Genomic DNA, 18,993 nt, shown 5'->3' with positions numbered 1-18,993 from the left:
TTCGGCAGCTTAGAGACAGCGGGTGCACTACCTCAAGCGCGGCGGTGAAGGTATTTCCCCTCTCCCCCCGCAGCCGGAGACCGCCCGGGTTACAGCCGGGAAGCGCCGAGGATCAGGTAAGGCGTACATCTCTTACTTTTTGGTCTCCGAGGTACGAGGATCGGCGGCGTTGCCTGCATGCGGCACGCCGTGGAGGTCGCCATTTTGTCTGCCTTGTTCAGGTATTGAGTGCGCCCATGGATAGGCGCCTGTTGATAGGCGCACAACGCATATAGATTGCTAAGCATATGATATTGTATATTATTGAGCGCATATTGTTTATTATTGAGCACATATTGCTGACAGCATAAGCGCCGGCGCCCTGCATTCGCAAGACGCGATGGAAAACGCCCCGGCGTCTCCAGAGGCGGCACCTCCTGATTCCGGCGTGAAAGCTCTTGGCCTGTGCTCAGCGTGCCAGCTTAGAGCCACGCAGAGCGAGGAGCCAGACTCCCTTTGTGCCCAATGTGAGGAGGCCGTGGGAGCCTCGGGCCAGGACCAGTCTCAACCAAGGTTTACCGACAGTTCCCCAGGGGCCACCCCGGATCTAGCGGGCCGTCTCGAACAGCCAGGAATCCCGGGGGACCTGGTACCCCGACGGCTGGAGACCGCTTCCATTTCCTGGGTGGACTTATTTAAGGGGATCCACGCCTTCGTACAGATGCAGTCGGCTTCCCGTCCAGGCCCTGCTGCTGCTGCTCCAGCTGACCCTGCCCCCGGACCTTCTCGCCCTTATCGCGGGCACCCGCCTCCGGGCAGTCCGGCTCATGCGGACCCTGATGTCTCGGAGGACGAGTCCGGACCCCCCGAGTAGGGGGACCTTCCCCTGGGGATAGAGCCATATCGAACTATGAGGCGGTTCTTTCCCAAGGAAGATCTCTCCGACCTGGTTTCTCAGTGCCTGACGGAGTTGGCTATTCCAGGCCCCAGCACCATGGAGGCATCTACGCAGAACTCCCTGCTGGAGGGTCTTCGTCCCACAGCCCGCCATTTCCCCTTCCTGCAAGTGGTGCAACAGCTGATCGATTTGGAGTGGAATGCGCCGGAGGCCTCATTCAAGGGGGGTCGGGCCCTGTCTGGCATGTACCCCCTGGACCTGGCAATTAAGGATATGCTGGCGTGCCCTAAGGTGGACGCCTTGGTTAGCGCTGTGGTCAAGCGCACTACCATTCCAGTGGAGGGGGGGGGGGGGGCGGCCCTCAAGGAGGCTCATGACCGATGCCTGGACGCCATCCTGAAACAAACCTTTGAGGTGGCAGCTCTGTCTTTGCGAATCGCAACCTGCTGCACAGTGGTGACGCGTTCCTGTTTGTCACAGGTCAGGAACAATGCTCCGGCAGCGGACATGGAGTCAGCTCTCTCGTTCCTTACAGATGCCGCCTCCGACCTAGTCCGTACGACAGCCAAGGGGGTCTCATCCTCCGTAGCAGCCAGAAGGCAGCTCTGGATACGGAATTGGTCAGCCGATGCTCCTTCTAAGACACGTCTCACTAGAATGCCGTTCAAGGGTTCTCTCCTGTTCGGCAGCGACCTAGATAAACTGGCCAGCACATGGGGCGCCTCTCCAGTACCTCGACTGCCGGAAGACAGGTCCAAGAGGAACCAGTGCATCTTTCCGAGGCCCTCCATAGGTAGAAGCTCCCAATGCTTCATTCCCTATAGGAGTCACTACCAGGCACCTCGTCCTCAGGCCAGGAACCAGTTCTTTCGGACCAAGCAGCACAAGAGGGGAGCCAGCTCGGGTTCGGGTCCCGGCCGCACCCCACAATGAGAATCAGCCGATCCATCCAGGGGACGAAGCCATAGGGGGCAGGTTAACCCTCTTCTACCCCAGATGGGTCGAGATTACGTTGGACTAGTGGGTCCTCGCCATCATCCGAGAGGGGTATTATCTGGACTTCCATCACATCCCTCCGGACAGGTTTGTGGAATCTCCGTGTCCAATCCACAGGAAGGCAGCATTGGAAGCTTCCCTGGCGAGGCTCCTTTCCTTGAAAGCCATAATCCCAGTACCTGCATGGGAAATGGATTCTGGGCACTATTCCATTTATTTCATGGTACCCAAGAAAGAGGGCACTTTCAGGTCCGTATTGGACCTCAAGTCAGTCAACCGATACTTAAGGGTCCAAAGGTTTCGCATGGAAACTCTGCGCTCAGTCAAGACCGCAGTACAGCCAGGGGAGTTCCTCACGGCCTTAGACTTGTCAGAAGCCTACCTGCATATCCCGATCCATCAGGATCATCAGCGCTACCTACGCTTCAAGGTTCTGGGACGACACTTCCAATTCCGGGCTTTGCCCTTCGGGTTAGCCATGGTGCCGCGGACCTTCACCAAGGTGATCGTAGTGGTAGCAGCGGCGCTCAGACGGGAAGGAATCCTTGTCCATCCCTACCTAGACAATTGGCTGATCAGGGCGAAATCATGAGAGGAGAGCCATCGGGCAACCAACAGAGTGATCTCCCTTCTGGAAAGCCTGGGATGGGTAGTCAACCTAAACAAGAGCTGCCTACAGCCTTCCCAATCACTGGAATACCTGGGAGTCCAGTTCGACACCCAGGCAGACAAAGTCAGCCTCACCACCAAGAGAAGGTTAAAACTCCAGACGCGTCTATGGTCCTTGATGGGAGCCAGCCGGCCCATAGCTTGGGATTATCTGCAGGTTCTCTGTCTCATGGCATCCACCCTGGAAGTGGTACCCTGGGCGCAGGCCCATATGAGAACACTACAACGCTCCGTCCTCTCTCGATTGAGCCCACGCTTCCGGAATTACTCCGTGCATCTACCTCTACCAGCCAGAGTGCGGACCCAGCTACGGTTGTGGTTGCAGTCCAACCAGACGAGCAGGGGGTCGAAGATGTCCTCCCCGACGTGGACTGTGCTCACCACAGATGCCAGCCTGAGCAGATGGGGAGCACACTGCGAAGAACTCACTGCCCAAGGGCGGTGGAGCAGAGAAGAGTCGGGGTGGAACATCAACCGTCTAGAGGCACGGGCAGTCCGGTTAGCCTGCCTGCGATTTGCTCACAGACTGCGGAACAGTGCAGTCAGAGTGATGTCCGACAATGCCACCACGGTGGCATACATCAACCGACAGGGCGGAACCAGAGCCAACAGGTGTCCCTAGAGATAGCCCCGCTGATGGCTTGGGCAGAGGCAAATCTCCAGGACATCTCTGCCGTCCACATTGCCGGAAGGGACAACACCGCTGCAGACTTCCTCAGCAGGGAAAGCCTAAATCCGGGAGAATGGCAGCTGTCCCCCACAGCCTTCCAGATGATTGTGGATCAGTGGGGGACTCCGGACATGGACCTACTAGCGGACAGGTCCAATGCTCAAGTACCCAGATACTTCAGCCGTAAGCGAGATCCGTTCTCTCATGGGATCGACGCCCTGGTTCAGCCATGGCCTCCAGGGACACTGCTAATGGCCTTTCCGCCATGGCCCCTGCTGGGCGCCCTTATACACAAGATTCAGAGGCACAGGGGCCTAGTTCTTCTAGTGGCACCAGACTGGCCAAGAAGACCCTGGTACGCGGACATGAGAAGACTACTGACAGGGGAGCCTCTTCCCCTGCCTCCTCTCAGGGACCTGCTACGTCAAGGTCCCATCCTCCACGAGGATCCAGCTCAATTCTCTCTTACGGTCTGGCCATTGAGAGGACTAGACTGAAGAAAAGAGGTTACTCGGAGCCGGTGATAGATACACTCCTCCGAGCTCGCAAGTTTTCCACATCCCTCACCTATGTAAGGATCTGGAGAGTATTTGAAGCCTGGTGCGACACGCATGGCACCAATCCACTTGCAACCACAATCCCTATTGTTCTGGATTTCCTGCAGGATGGGCTTCAGAAGTTTCTCTCCCTAAGCTCCATCAAGGTTCAGGTGGCTGCGCTGTCTTGCTATGGTCCCAGGAGGGATGGCAAGATCATTGCCACGCACCCAGATGTTTCCCGCTTCCTGAAAGGAGTCAAGCACATTCGTCCGCCACTGAAGTGGCCAGTGCCCCTGTGGAACCTCAACATAGTTTTGGATTTCCTCGCGGGATCCACCTTCAGACCCCTTTGGGGCCTGTCTCTCCATTCTCTAACTTTGAAGATGGTGTTCTTGCTGGCTGTATGTTCAGCACTGTCCTGCCGGGATCCCTTTCTCAGAATCACTCCAGAGGCTATCCATCTTCGCACGGTTCCCTCCTTTTTACCTAAAGTAGTCTCACAATTTCACCTCAACCAAACCATATCCTTGCCAACCACGGCAGGTTTGAAGAAATCAGAAGAAGGGTGTTTGCTACGCCATCTCGACATCAGCAGATTGCTGCCCAGATACCTGGAAATGACAGAAGCAGTACGAAAGGCGGACCATCTGTTCGTCCTTCACAGCGGGAAGAAACAAGGAGAAGCGGCCTCACGGCCCACCATCGCCTGCTGGATCAAAGAAGTTATCAGAGCGGCCTACATAGAGGCCGGGAAGTCACCACCTCTGCAGGTCAAGGCTCATTCCACCAGAGCGCAGGCGGCCTCTTGGGCAGAATCTAGGATGCTGTCGCCCGCGGAGATATGCAAGGCGGCGACATGGTCCTCCCTCCATACCTTTTCCAGATTTTACCGTCTGGATGTCCAGGCCAGGGAGGACACAGCATTCGCGAGGGCAGTCCTACGCTGTCCTCAGGCAGCCTCCCGCCCAGTTCGTGAGTAGCTTTTGTACATCCCACATGCTAGGAAATGTTGAGATTACTTACCTGATAATCTCCTTTTCCTTAGTGTATGCAGATGGACTCACCATCCCGCCCGGCTGCCAGTATACATGGGTTTCACCAATTCAAGGTAAGGCATGTCATTTCTTAGACGAGAGTGTCCACTCTACCAGGTGTCGACGCCTTCCGGTTGGGAATACTGGCGGTCTCCAGCTACTATCAATCGGTCAGGGGAATCCTGTTTCCCTAATTCATTGATCGGTCAGTACACATATATCCATAACAGCTAAAAGGAAGATTACTGAGTTGCTTCACTTCCTGTGGGAGTATATGTACCCATGCTGACGTCAGATCCATCTCCAACTGCTAGCACAAGCACACTATACCCACTTGTTCTGAGTCCATCTGCATACACTAAGGAAAAGGAGATTATCAGGTAAGTAATCTCAACATTACATTCCCTCTCTCCAGATTAACCAATAGTACTGCCTCCTTGCCTCATAAACACTGCCAAACTTGTTTTACAGCATTACCTAGATGCAATATTTGTAACCAGTTTGTATACTTGATAGCATCTGTTCATAAGATCTTTTGAATTTTGGCAAAAGTAGGGCAGTCCATCCCTTCTATAGTCAATGCATCTTCCTTTATAAAAGAGGAATGAGAAAAGTCACACTTTGTTTCACTGTTCGTATTGTTAATAACCATGTTTTTAATGCTTCAAGAAATTAGTGGACATTTCTGCAGGATTATTTCAATTTTTGCATTTTCCATAAATAAGCAGGCTGAATTGGCCATACTGTCTGGGTGACGTCATCCGGCGCTCATGTGGATTCTCTCCAGTAAATTAGAGCTTTGCTCTGTTGTGCCTGTGTGGCATTTTCCGCGCAAAGCATGTCATCAGTTTCCTCAGTCTTCTTTTTTCCTTGCTCATGCACGGACATTTTTTTTTCTTTCCTCGTTGCGTCTCTTCAATTCTTGGAGTTTCTTTTTTTCTTTTTGCACCAGTGAATCCCCCAAAAAGCACTTTCAGTGGTAGCCAGCCATGTCCAAGAAGCCTGGCTTCAAGTATTGTGAGTGCGGACACATCATGTCCGTCATTGACAACCACAATTATTGCTACCTCTGACTAGGCTCGGATCATGATCAGGCATCATGTTGATACTGCAGCCACATGTCTCCATGGGCTCAGAGGCAAAGGGCAGCAAAAATAGCTCTTCGGGACAAGAGTGGGACTACTTCACCTTCAGGCAGCTATGTGCTCTCACCGAGGCCTCTTCCCCAGGCTCTAATATTTCTGCCCATGATGTACAAAGGAGATCTTCTTCGATGGAGCCACAGGTAAAGTAAAGCAAACACTCAACAACAGAGGACCAAAAGGTCGCATTGGCACTTAGCAAACCCAAGCCAAGACCTGCGGGGCACCCGAAGCATGGTTCTTGTCCAGGTGTGCTGTCGTCATCAGAGACCTCGCATCGACACGCTGACCAGCCTGGAGAATCGAGTTCTAAGCAGCCGAGGCATCTCTGGGACGCATCCATGCAATCGACTCTGAAGACGTCGCATAGGTACGACAGCGTCCATTCCACCTTGACCCTTGAAGCATCGGTGCAGACGACCAAACAGGCATAGACGCATGAGGTCCTGACGCAAGCTACCATGCGTGCCAGGATTCATGGTGCATTGACGCAAACGAGGCATCCCCCCACGCACGATGCCTTCATGGCATGACTCCCGGATCTCTCAGTGCATGCATCATCCAAACGTGACAGACGAAAATCCACCTCTTCTGATTATGTAGAGGAGTTGCAGGAGCCTCAAAGTCTGTATCCCAAGAAAAGGAGAGTGGGCTGTTCTTCATCGTCTGGTAGTAGGCACAGTATGGACACGATCCTTTATATCTTATCACAACCATCTTGGGTTTCTCCTTCCAAGCGTGTCTTAATCATTTCCAGATCTTCCCCCTCCCAGGGAGTACCTACTGTCTTCTCACACTTGTCCAAACGCTCACGTACTAGGGACTACGATCTCCAGGAGGAACTTTCTCTGAGAGACAAACGGGCTGGACCAGATAAAGTTCCTGGGACCGAAGACAACCTCCCTCAGATATACTATCTTCAGCTATATGCCTTCATGGGAAATGGTCTCCAGCTGCGGTTGTCATGGAGAAAGAGCGACTTCCTTCGGTGCCACCTCCAAGCCGCTCCCAAAAGGCCATGGACCACATAAACAATCTGTTCTCCTCATTGCACCCAGAGATTCTGACACCCCCCCCCCCCCCAAATATTCCAGGTCTGAGTGGGGAAGGGATTTTGGAGCATCCCCCTTTTTCTCCAGTGAAACCCCCGTCCCAAGTTTGTTGAGAATCTTGGGAACTTGCAGGGGGTAGAGGTCCGAAAACTCTCAGTTCCTAGGGAGGAAGTTTTCGGGATCCTGAAGATCTTGGAAGTTTCAGCTCTGCCTTCCCATAGGGTGCTGGATGTGGTACAGTCAAAGATGTGGGAGTCCCCTCATGCCAACCTTCCTGCCTCCAGGATGCTGGATTTAAAGTTTCGATTGCAGAGGTTCTTGACGTATGGGGGTCATCCATCTACCGCATGCATCAGTTGTTGTTGAATCGGCAATGAAATGCGTGAAAAAAATCAAAGCTACATGCGTCTGCTCCTCCGGGGAAGGAACACAAGCTCCTTGACGACTTTGCCAAGAAGATTTTTCAAAGTGCAGTGTTAACATCCCGGATCCAACAGCTCTAGTTTTACATGGTCTAATATCTTTACGAATGCCTACAATTATTGAAGCCATTCTTGATTTCAGAAACTGGCCAGTAGCTAATGCTTCATTCTTTTTACGATCTGGAGGAGGGTTTACATCATTTGCTGAGGATGGTCTATGAATGCTTTGAAACCTCTTCCTGCACCTCTGCTACTGTCATTTCTGCTTGACGAATAGCTTGGCTCCGATCCAGCTCCATTTGGAAGACGTGGTTTTATAACCAACATTGTAAACCTTACTGTTATCAGAGGAAGCCGTTCAAGTAGTTTCAGCCATTCAGGTCTCAGTCATATCAGAAGTTTCAGCAGTCTTGCCCACAGTCCGAACCTGCTCAGCCTAGAGGTCGTCAGAGAGACCCCAAACAGCAGAAACCTTTGCAACCATCAATCCCGAAATCCCCTCAGTCTTTTTGAAGACAGCCCAGCCACAGCCTCATTTGCCAGTGGGAGGCAGTATGTGCCATTTTGCCTCAGAATGGAGTCAAATCAGTGGGCTCTGAGGATCGTCCATGAGGGTAGAGGTAGTTGAGAAGTGAGAGATCCAGTTCTTGCTCCAACAGGAGGCCATCCAACTGGTAACAACATACCAAATCAATACCGTTTACCGCTCCCAGTATTTCCTTAATCTGAAATGCTTGGGAGGATTCAGGCCCATTCTAGACTTATGATCCTTCAACAAACACCTTCAGAAGGAAAAGTTCAAGATGATGTCCCTCACGTCAATCCTACCATTCATTCAGAAGGGCAGTTGGATGTGTTCTTTGGATCGCAAAGATGCCTACACTCATATTCCAATACACCCTTCCTGCTGGCGATTCCTATGCTTCCAGGAAGCGTTGAAGCGTTACCAGTACAAAGTCCTCCCCTTTGGTCTTTCTTCAGCTCCCAGGGTTTTTTTTTAACCAAATTTATGGCTATGGTAGTGGCTTATCTAAGATGCCAGGGAATCTGTGTTTTTCCATATCTGGATGACTGGCTCATAGTCTTTCCCAAATAGATTGTCTCTGCAAGCTCATCTGCAAATGATGATCACTTGCTGGAATCTCTAGGATTCCTCATCAGCTACAAGAAATTGGTATTCAAACTGACCCAGATATTGCAATTCATAGGAGCCAGGATAGACTCCATACAGTCTCACGCCTTTTTTTCCAGAAGAGAGAGTCATAAGAATCTATCACCTGAGTTTGGAATTACTGCCCAGATCAGTTGTCACAGTGCATCAGGTGCTTGTAATCCTGGGCCACATGGCAGCAGCCATTCATGTAGTGTATCACACTTGACTACATATGCAGCGTCTTCAGTGGGGCTTGAAGTATCAATGGACTCAATACTGCCAACTAACTAGTGAGCAAAAATGTAACCTTGTCAGACTCCATAAAAAGAGGCATTCAATGGTGGTTACAACCATGGGGTGCTAGCGATGGGATCCCCTCTCCAGGAGCCCCCCACAGTTTCGTCTTTACCAGAGACTCATCCACTCAGGGTTGGGGGGCTCATTTTCTTCACTACAAGACACAAGGCCTATGGTCAGTGGAGGAACAGTCCTAGATCAACCTACTAGAACTCAGAGCCATGAGAGACGCTCCAATGGCCTCCACTTATCTACTATGAGACCACACCCTTATGATTCACATGGACAATCAGGTGGCTATGTTCTATATGAACAAGCAGGGAGGCACTATGGATACGGGAGTGGACCATTGAACACTCGATATCCCTACATGCAACATATTCACCTGGAGTGGCAAATACATTGGCAAACCGCTAAGCAGGGTTTTCCACACTCATGAATGGTCCTCGATCAATCAGTGGCTGACAGGATTTTCCTACAATGGGGTCATCCTTGGTTAGATCTTTTCGCAACCGAACAAAATCGGAAGATAAATCGATTCTGCTCTGTCCGTCCTAGCCACCTCACAGGCCAATACTGTAAAAATCGCGGGAGAGAGGGTGCTTCCTTGTTGAGCACCCACTCTTCCAACACGCACCCAGGTACCTCTCCTGAGCGCGTGATTCTTTATTTAAATGAAGTTGCACACTAATAAGGAGGTGCTAGGGACAACATTATTGAAAGTCAAGAGAATTCCTATAGGAAAATAAAAAGATTCTTGTATTTCAAGACTTCTCACCATGTGTCACCATATAGCATAAGGAGTTTACTACAGTGCTCTCAACTAGTAGCAAAAAAGATTTGCTTTGCTCTGATGTATCCTGCAAAATTGAAAATCTCATATCAAGGAACAACATGGCTGTTTGACTCTGCCACTGCTGTGCGGGAATACGTGAAGAAGCTTTCGGCGAGCGAACAGACTGATTCCACCTGATATTCAGGACTCTGATTCCTGCCATACTACACTGGACCCACGGGTCAGACTTTTCCACCTTATCTTGAAATCATAAGTGAATTGATAAAGATTGGGCCTTGAAACATGCCCAGCTCCAGAGCGACTTCCAACGTGGATGGAGCGTGAGTGGTTTCTCGTCAGGATATTACTAACTGGTCAGATTAACTCATGTTTTTTTTGCTTGATCTCTCATATTAGTTCTATATTTGTTGAGCTCTCGGGAGCTATCTTTGAATTGTTTTAACGGAGGAAGGTGGTGGCCAAGCACATCGACCACCGGCGTGATCCATATCCCTTATTCAAGGGCGTTCTACTGTTTGACAGGACTGGGGCTATGGTCCCAGTGGACACGAACAGTTGGTTAACTTTACACTTGCTTTCTGGATTATTGCAGGGAAGGGGAAACATGGGGGGAGGTTAAACCCGAAGTTGCAAAATGTCTGTTTTAGAAAGCTATATGGGAAAATCTCTAGCCTCTGTTCTGTCCTGAAACTATACTCGAGAGTAAAAATCATACTATATTTATGGGCCTGTTTAAGCCTCGCCACTACTCAATGGGGTAGCCTATATATATCTCACTCCACAAACCTATACATCATGGCTTTAGACATAGTAACGTGGAATGTGGCGGGCTTGGGTACACCTGTGAAAAGAGAAAAAGTTCTATCAAGATTAAATAAATTCCACCCCAAACTTTTTTCCTTCAAGATACCCACCTAACAAAAGAGGAGGTACTTAAAGAAAAAATGGGTAACACAAATTTTTTCTGCCACAGGTTCTTCGAAAAGTCGTGGAGTTGCGATCCTTATTCATAGAACTACTGCTTTTTGTGTACAGAAGACTGTTGTAGATACCCAAGGGAGATACATTATTCTTCTTGGGAATTTGATGGGATCCCTGGTAATTTTAGCTTCAATATATGCCCCAGACTCCTGTGATCACTCATTTTTTGCAAATTTATTGTCGCAAATTTCACAACTTGGAGATTATCTGATTATACTAAGAGGAGACCTAAACTTTGTCACAGATCCCATACTTGATAGACAACCCCCGCGAGGAGGACATAAAGTGGCGCTAGAAACTTGTCACATTTTATCCCTCAACAAACCATTGTTAGTGACGTGATGCGGAAAAGGCCTTTGACAGGGTTGCGTGGCCCTTCCTCAGAAAAGTACTTCAGAAGATGGGGTTCACAGGGAAAATTTGACTATATTACTCTATTGTATTCTAACCCCTGGCAAGAGTTTTGTTAAATGGTATACTCTCAGAAGAATTTTGACTGGGCAGAGGAACATGATAAGGGTGTCCTCTCTCCCCTCTGTTGTTTATTTTGATAGTGGAACCCCTTGTTAGTAGGATGAGATATGCCCCGGAGGTTACGGGAATACTTGTGGGGAACCTGCAATACAAAACTCTTCTCTTTGCCAACGATATTCTCTTTCTTCTTTCTATTGTCCGTAGCGCCCTCCCATTGGCCTTACACATTTTTTAGGAATATCAAAGATTGTCGGGGTTCAAATTAAATTTGGACAAGACAGAGGTACTTGATCTTATGGGTACCCTCCAAAACTCGTGGCCTGGTTTTCCTGTAAAGTGGGCAAAAACTACAATCAAATATTTAGGCATTCTTATACATAAGAACCTGCGGCAGTGGTATTCACTTAATATCCCGCCCACTATTGAGAAATTAAAGCAGAAATTAATCAGCTGGCAGTTGCTTCCCTTATTACTACAAGGCCATATAGCGGTAATAAAAATTGTGATTGCCTCAAAATTAATATATTTATTTATTTTCCTTCCCTTACTCTTCCAAGCAATAAGATCAACACTGCTTGCAAAAAGCTGTACATGTCTTTTTATGGAGGGGGAAAAAAGCCCATCTTTCTCACGCAACACTATACTCCCCTAAATCTCAAGGTGGATTTGGGCTACCCAATTTCAAATTGTACACCTGGGCAGCTAATTTTTGTTTTTTGGGAGACTGGTTTCACAGCACCTCAGACTATACAGATGGTAACTTTGTGGCTGCTATCTGTGCCCCCTTGGAACCCAATTTTGTCCTCCACGCAGCCCCACATGATTTACAAGGTCACCAACTGCGATATGGATTGGTAGTAGTTCTTTGGCGCATCTGGGTGGTGGCAAGTAAACTGTTAAAATTACCTATGCAGGTTTCTCCACATTTTCCCTTCAGAGGTTCCTCACAACCCTCCTTGCTGATCCTTCGCAAAAATCATAGCCTCGCTGTTTCGTTCAATTGGCTACTTAAAGATTTGATAGACCTTTCCACGGGGACGCTTTATTCTTTTGCCCAGTGCTAGGACAAGTTGGGTTTTCAGCCTAACCATTTTTAAATGTATGGATACTTGAGGGCAACTTACCTAACTCTTATGAAAGGAGTGGGAGGTGCGATTGACAACTCACTCTATTCTGGATTATTTAAATATTTTGCGGCTAAATTGGGCTCTCTATCGTGCTTGCATACTTTTTATACCTCTGCTAAATCATATCCCGTCTATACAAATTTGTTTACAAAATGGCATCATGATTATAATGAAGACTTTGACATTCTTATGCTCAAAAATTATTTATCAGTACCAAAGATAACGAACAATGTAGGCTTTAGAAATTGCAGCAAAAACTTTTTCATAGAATTATCTATTCCCCAGCAAGGGCCTATAAAATGGGCATTGTTCCCTCCGACCTATGTCTTAAGTGCTGATGCTTACAAGCTTCACTTAGGCATTGTTTATGGGCATGTGTGACTATTCAAACCTTTTTGGGAACATGTCAGTCTTTGCCATAACTGCCGCTTCTCCGCACTTTCTCAAAAGCATGATGGTGGAGTCAAATGAAGCATACTGTACAGAACATTCTTCCTGTGGCAGGTGATCATTAACAGAGTCCCTGCAGGAACGATAGGTTTTGTATTATTATTATTTTGTATTTGTCCTACTAAATTTGTTTTTAAATTATGCCTGTATGATTATAAACCGCCTAGGCCCTAGATGGACATGTAAATGCCTTAATGTGCGGTATATAAAAACGTGTAAATAAAATAAATAAATACATGTGCATAGCCAACTCTCGGTTCTCTATGGTTCTGAAATACTTTGGTCTTGCTCTTTTTGTATCCTTTACAATGATATGGGAGAGGAAAGTGTAAATTCGGACAATGTTTGGTTTCTGTCTAAAGCATGCCTAATTGCAAAAAAATGTATTCTGCTTCACTGGATAGAGCCAGTTCCCCCCCCCAAGGAAGAAATGTGGAAAGCTTTAATGACTGAGTTATATTAACTGGAATATGGCTCTCTTTATCGTCATTTTACTTATAGGAAGCAGTGTTTTTTTTCAAGGAGATCTGGAACATCTGTTATGAGTCTTTACCAGGGTCTGTTAAAAAGATCTCCCCTCTAGATGAGGCTTGAGGCCATACTATGTACAAGGATCCTTATTTTGGCTCTGTATTCTTCTTTTTTCCCTTCCCTTTCTTCTTTCTCCCTTTTCCTTTGTACCTTTCTTTTCCTTTTTTCTTTCTCTTTCTAACTTAATGATGGCTGGAGATGCATTTTAATTAATAAATCCAGTAGCAGTTATTATCAGGGCCGGTGGAAGCACTAGGCCTGGGCCTAGGGCGCCGAGTATTAGGGGGTGCCACGAGCAGTGGTATCCTGAGGGGAGCCAATGCCCCTGGGCGCAGGGAGGCTCATGCAGCTGCCAGTAGACCTCATCCCACTGGCGGCTGAGAAACGACACGCATATAGCAGGCAGATCGGCAGGGCCGTTGTGAAGCTCACATCACCTCAGCTCGAAGAAAAAGATCGCATTTAAACGCGTTGGTGCTCCTCCTCCTTCCTGCCGGCACGACCCTGGAAGTAAACATTGCCGGAGCCGCGTGGGCAGGAAGGGGGAGGAGCATCAGCCGAGTGCAGACGAGGAGCAGCGCTTACGGGCCGCCGTGAATCCCAAGTCGCAGCGGCCCAGGAAGAGGCCCGGTAGCAGGGCCGCTGTGGCCCGAGAAGATCCATGCTATAGAGGTGGATGAGATGAAGAAATGCCATTTTGGCTCCCCCCCCAAAAAAAAAAAAAAAAATTCTGTCTAGAGATGCCACTGATTTTCTGTGATCTTAAGCTTAGTACAAGAAGGATTAAGGGGGGGATGCTGGAGAGGCACACAAATGCATTAGCCCCCGGGTACCGGAGACCCTTGGTGCACCACTGGGTGCGAACTATATGGGGCCACAAGCAGCGGCAAAGAGGAGTGGAGATTTGGAGGGCCGCGAGCAGTGCCCAACCTGCTCATGACCCAGAAAACCACACAGCGGGCGAGATCGAGAACGATGTAGGAGTCAGGGCCAAGACCTGGGGGAGGGGGTGGGGGTGCAAGGGAGAAGGCTCGCCTAGGTCACCTAATCCCCTTGCACCGGCCCTGATTATTATAGGATGCAACTTTTGTGGTTTAGGGGAGGGAGGGATTGGGGGAGGGTGTTTCTCCAAAACGGGATGCTGCATAGTGTTAGTTATGTAATACGATTGACCTGTTCGTCTTTATTATGGCATACTACAAGAATACAATTTGAAAAAAAAAAAGTATATATAATTGGCATGTTAGAGACCTGGTGGAAGGAGGCTAGATAACAAATGGAGCACTGATACCAGGATATAAATTATATCAAAATGATAGGATGGATCAAATTTGTGGAGGGGTGGCATTATATGTTAAAGAGAGCATTGAGTCAAATAGAATAAAAGTTTTATAAAAATATCACAAAAATCTCTTCAGCAGCTCATGTATTATATCATCATGCCCTCCATGACTGTATCTTGTATGTTATGTTCAGAAAAATTTAATAAAGACATTATCACAAAAAAAAAAAAAGTTTTGCAGGAAACAAAATGCAATGTTGAATCTTTATGGATAGAAATTCCAAGTGAGAAGGGGAATAAAATAGTAGTGGGGGGTGTATTACCTTTCACTTGGCCACAATGAGCAAACCAGGCAATGAAATGCTAAAATAAATTAGGGAATCTAACAAAATCAGCAGCACAATAATAATGGGTGATTCAATTACCTCAATATTGACTGGGTGAATGTTACATCAGGATAAATGACTGCTTCATGGAGCAGCTGAGGGGAAACTATTTTAAACCTAGCCCTTAGTGGAACATAGGATGTATTTATTTATTTGTACAAATTTTCTATACTGTTATACAGAAAACAAGTTTCTGTCTCCATGATTTACATGCTAATAATATAAATAAAAATGTTAAATTAGAATAAAAATTACATAGAACCATCCAATGAAAATAAAAAAATAAAAATATGACTAAAAGATATCTAAATTCATAACTTAAAAAGAAACAGTAAAAGCATAAGACTTATATGACTCTTAGCTCGTAACCTAGGTCTCAGCCTGTGTCTTGCGAATCAACCATACACTTGCTGAAAACACCACGTTTTGGTGCGAGATATGTGTTGATTTATAGTTATGAATGTCACTTTTGTAAACAATTGTGATCTATACATGGCATGATGATATATAAAATATCTAACATGAATATTAACAAATCTGTCTTAATAACTAGAGGGAGCACACAAAAGAATAAACAAAAGAAAACTACTGTGACAGCATCTAACTTTCAGAAAGGTGACCGATAATATGAGGAAAATGGTTAGGAAAAAACTGAAAGGAGCAGCTGCCAAGGTTAAGTTTAGCTCAAGTATGGACATTGTTTAAAAATACCATCTTGGAAGCCCAGATCAGATGTATTTCATGCATTAGAAAAGGTGGAAGGACGTAAACTACTACTGGCATAGTTAAAAGGTGAGGTGAGAGAGGCTATAATATCTAAAAACATCTTTCAAGAAATGGAAAAGGGATCCGAATGAAGAAAACAGGAAACAGCATAAAGACTGGCAAGTCAGATGCAAAGCATTGATAAGGAAGGCAAAGAGAAAATTTGAAAAGATGCTTGCTGTGGAAGCAAAAACTCATAATAAAAACTTTTTCAGGTACAGTCAAGGTAAAAAACCTGCAAGGGAGTCAGTTGGACCATTAGATGATCAAGGGGTAAAAGGGGCACTTAGGGATGACAAAGCCATAGCAGAGAGTCTAAATTAATTCTTTGCTTCAGTATTCACTGAGGAAAATGTAAGAGAGATACCCATACCAGAAATGATATTCAAAGCTGATGATTCAGAGGAACTGAAACAAATCTCTGAACCTGAAAGATATACTAGGGCAAATTGACAAACTAAAGAGTAGCAAATCACCTAGACCAGTTGGTATACATCCCCGAGTGCTGAAAGAAATGAGAAATGAAATTGCAGACCTGTTATTAGAAATTTATAAGCTAGCAGTAACATCGTCTAATGTACCTGAAGACTGGCAACCATCCAATGTAATACCAGTTTTTTAAAAAGGGATTAAGAGGTGATCCAGGAAACTACAGGCCAGGCAAAATGGTAGAAACTATCATAAAGAACAAAATTGCTGAACATATAGATAAGCATAGTTTATTGGGACAAAGCCAACATGGATTTAGCCAATGGAAATCTTGTCTCACAAATTTGCTATATTTTTTGAGGGCGTAAACATGTGAATAAAGGTGAGCCAGATGATACACTATATCTGGATTTTCAGAAAGCATTTGACAAAGTACCTCATGAGAGATTTTTTTAGGAAATTAAAAAGTCATAGTATAGGGAGCAGTGTCCTGTTGTGGATTGCCAACTGGTTAAAAGATAAAAATGTTAGGGCTAAATAGTAAATTTTCCTAATAGAGAAAGGTATATAGTGGAGTGCCCCAGGGGTTTGTTCTGAGGCCACTGCTTTTTAATATATTTATAAATGACCTGGAACAACACGTGAGGTGGTAAAATTTGCTGATACAAAATTATTCAAAGTTGTTAAATCACAAGCTTATTCTGAGAAATTGCAAGAGGACATTGCAAAACTGGGAGACTTTGGGGCAAGCAAATAGCAAATTAAATTTTAAAGTGGACAAGTGCAAAGTGATGCACTTAGGGAAGAGTATAAGGTTCCACATTAGGAGGCACCACTGAGGAAAAGCATCATGTTTTCTTTGCCATTATGGATGCTGTTCAAGGGACTATTTCATTGGGGTGCCCCGGAAGCTAATTTTAAAGGGAGAAGAGTCTTGGAAGTGCTGTACCCCCTGGATCCGGCAGCGAGAGAGCAGTTTCGCGTTCCAAAAGTGGATATGATGGTGTGTGTTGTCACCAAGAGGATGACTATCACCGTAGAAGGGGAAATGGCATTGAAGGATGTGCAGGATAGGAGAATTAAGGCTATCCTTAAGCAGACCTTTGAGGCGATGGCAATGAATTTGTAGATAGCCTCTTGTTGCTCCCTGGTACCTCACACTTGCTTGTTTATTTTATTTATTTATTTATAGATTTTTATATACTGTCGTTCAGATGTACCATTACAACATTTTACATAATTAATAGAAATACAATAAGGTAACAATAATAAAAATCTAAAATAGAATTCAATCAGACAGTATAAAATTAAACAGATAAAATATAGTATTAAGAAAATATAAAATCAAACTAAAATCACACAACATTCTTTTAAAATGGAGATAAAAGGAAGTGAGTTGCTTGATCTTGTATCAATCATGGGCTTGATAAGCTTTGCCAAATAGCCAGGTTTTTAGGCCTTTTTAAAATATTTTTATATTTGGTTGCAGTCTTAATTCTGTAGCTAAGGAATTCTAGAGCTTGGGACCTGCCAGTGAAATGGCTCTTTCTCTTACTTGACTTAAATGTGCAGTGTGCACCGAAGGGATGGTTAGAAAGCCTATGTTTGCAGATCTTAAATTTCTTTGTGGTATATGCAGGTGAATGGCAGCATTTAGCCAGTCTGTTTGTTCCCCATAAATGATTTTGTGAAGGATATATATTGTTTTGTATGAGTTACGATACTTAATTGGGAGTCAGTGCAAAGATTTTAATGTTGGGGTTACATGATTGCATTTTTTGGTTCCTGTTAATATCCTGGCTTCTGTGTTTTGTAAAACTTGCAATGGGCAAATTGTGGATGATGGGACACCGAGCATGAGAGAGTTACAATAGTCTGTACTTGAAAATATTAATGATTGTAATACTGTTCTAAAATCATACCGTGTTAGTAATGGTTTTAATTGTCTGAGGGTTAGACATTTGTTATACCCTTCTCTTAGTTTGTTGGAGATGTGTTTTTTGAAGTTAAGTTTGCCATCAATGATAATTCCTAAATCTCTGGCATTGTCCGCTAGGAGATACCAGTTTCGGAGATGGTTTTCAAGGTGATGAGTCAGACAAACTGAACCCACTGTGAACCTGGAAGATGTAGTAGGCCAGATTGACAAACTAAAGCGTAGCAAATCATCTGGACCGGATGGCATGCATCCTAGGGTACTGAAGGAACTAAAAAATGAAGTTATTAGTCGATTAGTTAAAATTTGTAACCTATCATTAAAATCATCCATTGTACCTGAAGACTGAAGGGTGGCCAATGTAACCCCAATATTTAAAAAGGGCTCCAAGGGCGATCCAGGAAACTATAGACCAGTGAGCCTGACTTCAGTGCCGGGTAAAATAGTGGAACGTGTTCTAAAGATCAAAATCGTAGCGCATATAGAAAGACATGGCTTAATGGAACACAGTCAACATGGATCTACTCAAGGGAAGTCTTGCCTAAGAAATCTGCTTCATTTTTTTGAAGGGGTTAATAAGCATGTGGATAAAGGTGAACCGGTATATATAGTGTATTTGAATTTTCAGAAGGCGTTTGACAAAGTCCCTCATGAGAGGCTTCTAAATAGTCATGGGGTAGGAGGCGATGTCCTTTCGTGGATTACAAACTGGTTAAAAGACAGGAAACAGAGAGTAGGATTAAATGGTCAATTTTCTCAGTGGAAAAGGGTAAACAGTGGAGTGCCTCAGGGATCTGTATTTGGACCGGTGCTTTTCAATATATTTATAAATGATCGGGAAAGGAATACAAAAGCCTTTTCTGCATCATGTGTGATGCAGTGGCATGAGCAGTTTCCCCTGGGTCAGGGCCCAGGACCCCAATCAAAAATTTCTCCTAAGAGTCGTTTTTGAGTATTGAATTTAAAAAGGACCACTGGTGCACAC

General features: G+C 45.8%; 1 protein-coding gene across 3 annotated transcripts in view; it reads left to right on the top strand.

Annotated features, from left to right (window-relative positions):
- SLC35B3 (solute carrier family 35 member B3) overlaps window positions 1-18,993 on the top strand; it is a 166,286-nt gene that overhangs the window by 7,965 nt on the left and 139,328 nt on the right. The window lies entirely within an intron of this gene.

Source organism: Rhinatrema bivittatum, chromosome 2 (assembly GCF_901001135.1).
Source record: "Rhinatrema bivittatum chromosome 2, aRhiBiv1.1, whole genome shotgun sequence".
Lineage (NCBI taxonomy): Eukaryota > Metazoa > Chordata > Amphibia > Gymnophiona > Rhinatrematidae > Rhinatrema > Rhinatrema bivittatum.
Note: the sequence above shows the minus strand (reverse complement) of the source record. Positions and strands in the feature narration are given on the sequence as shown.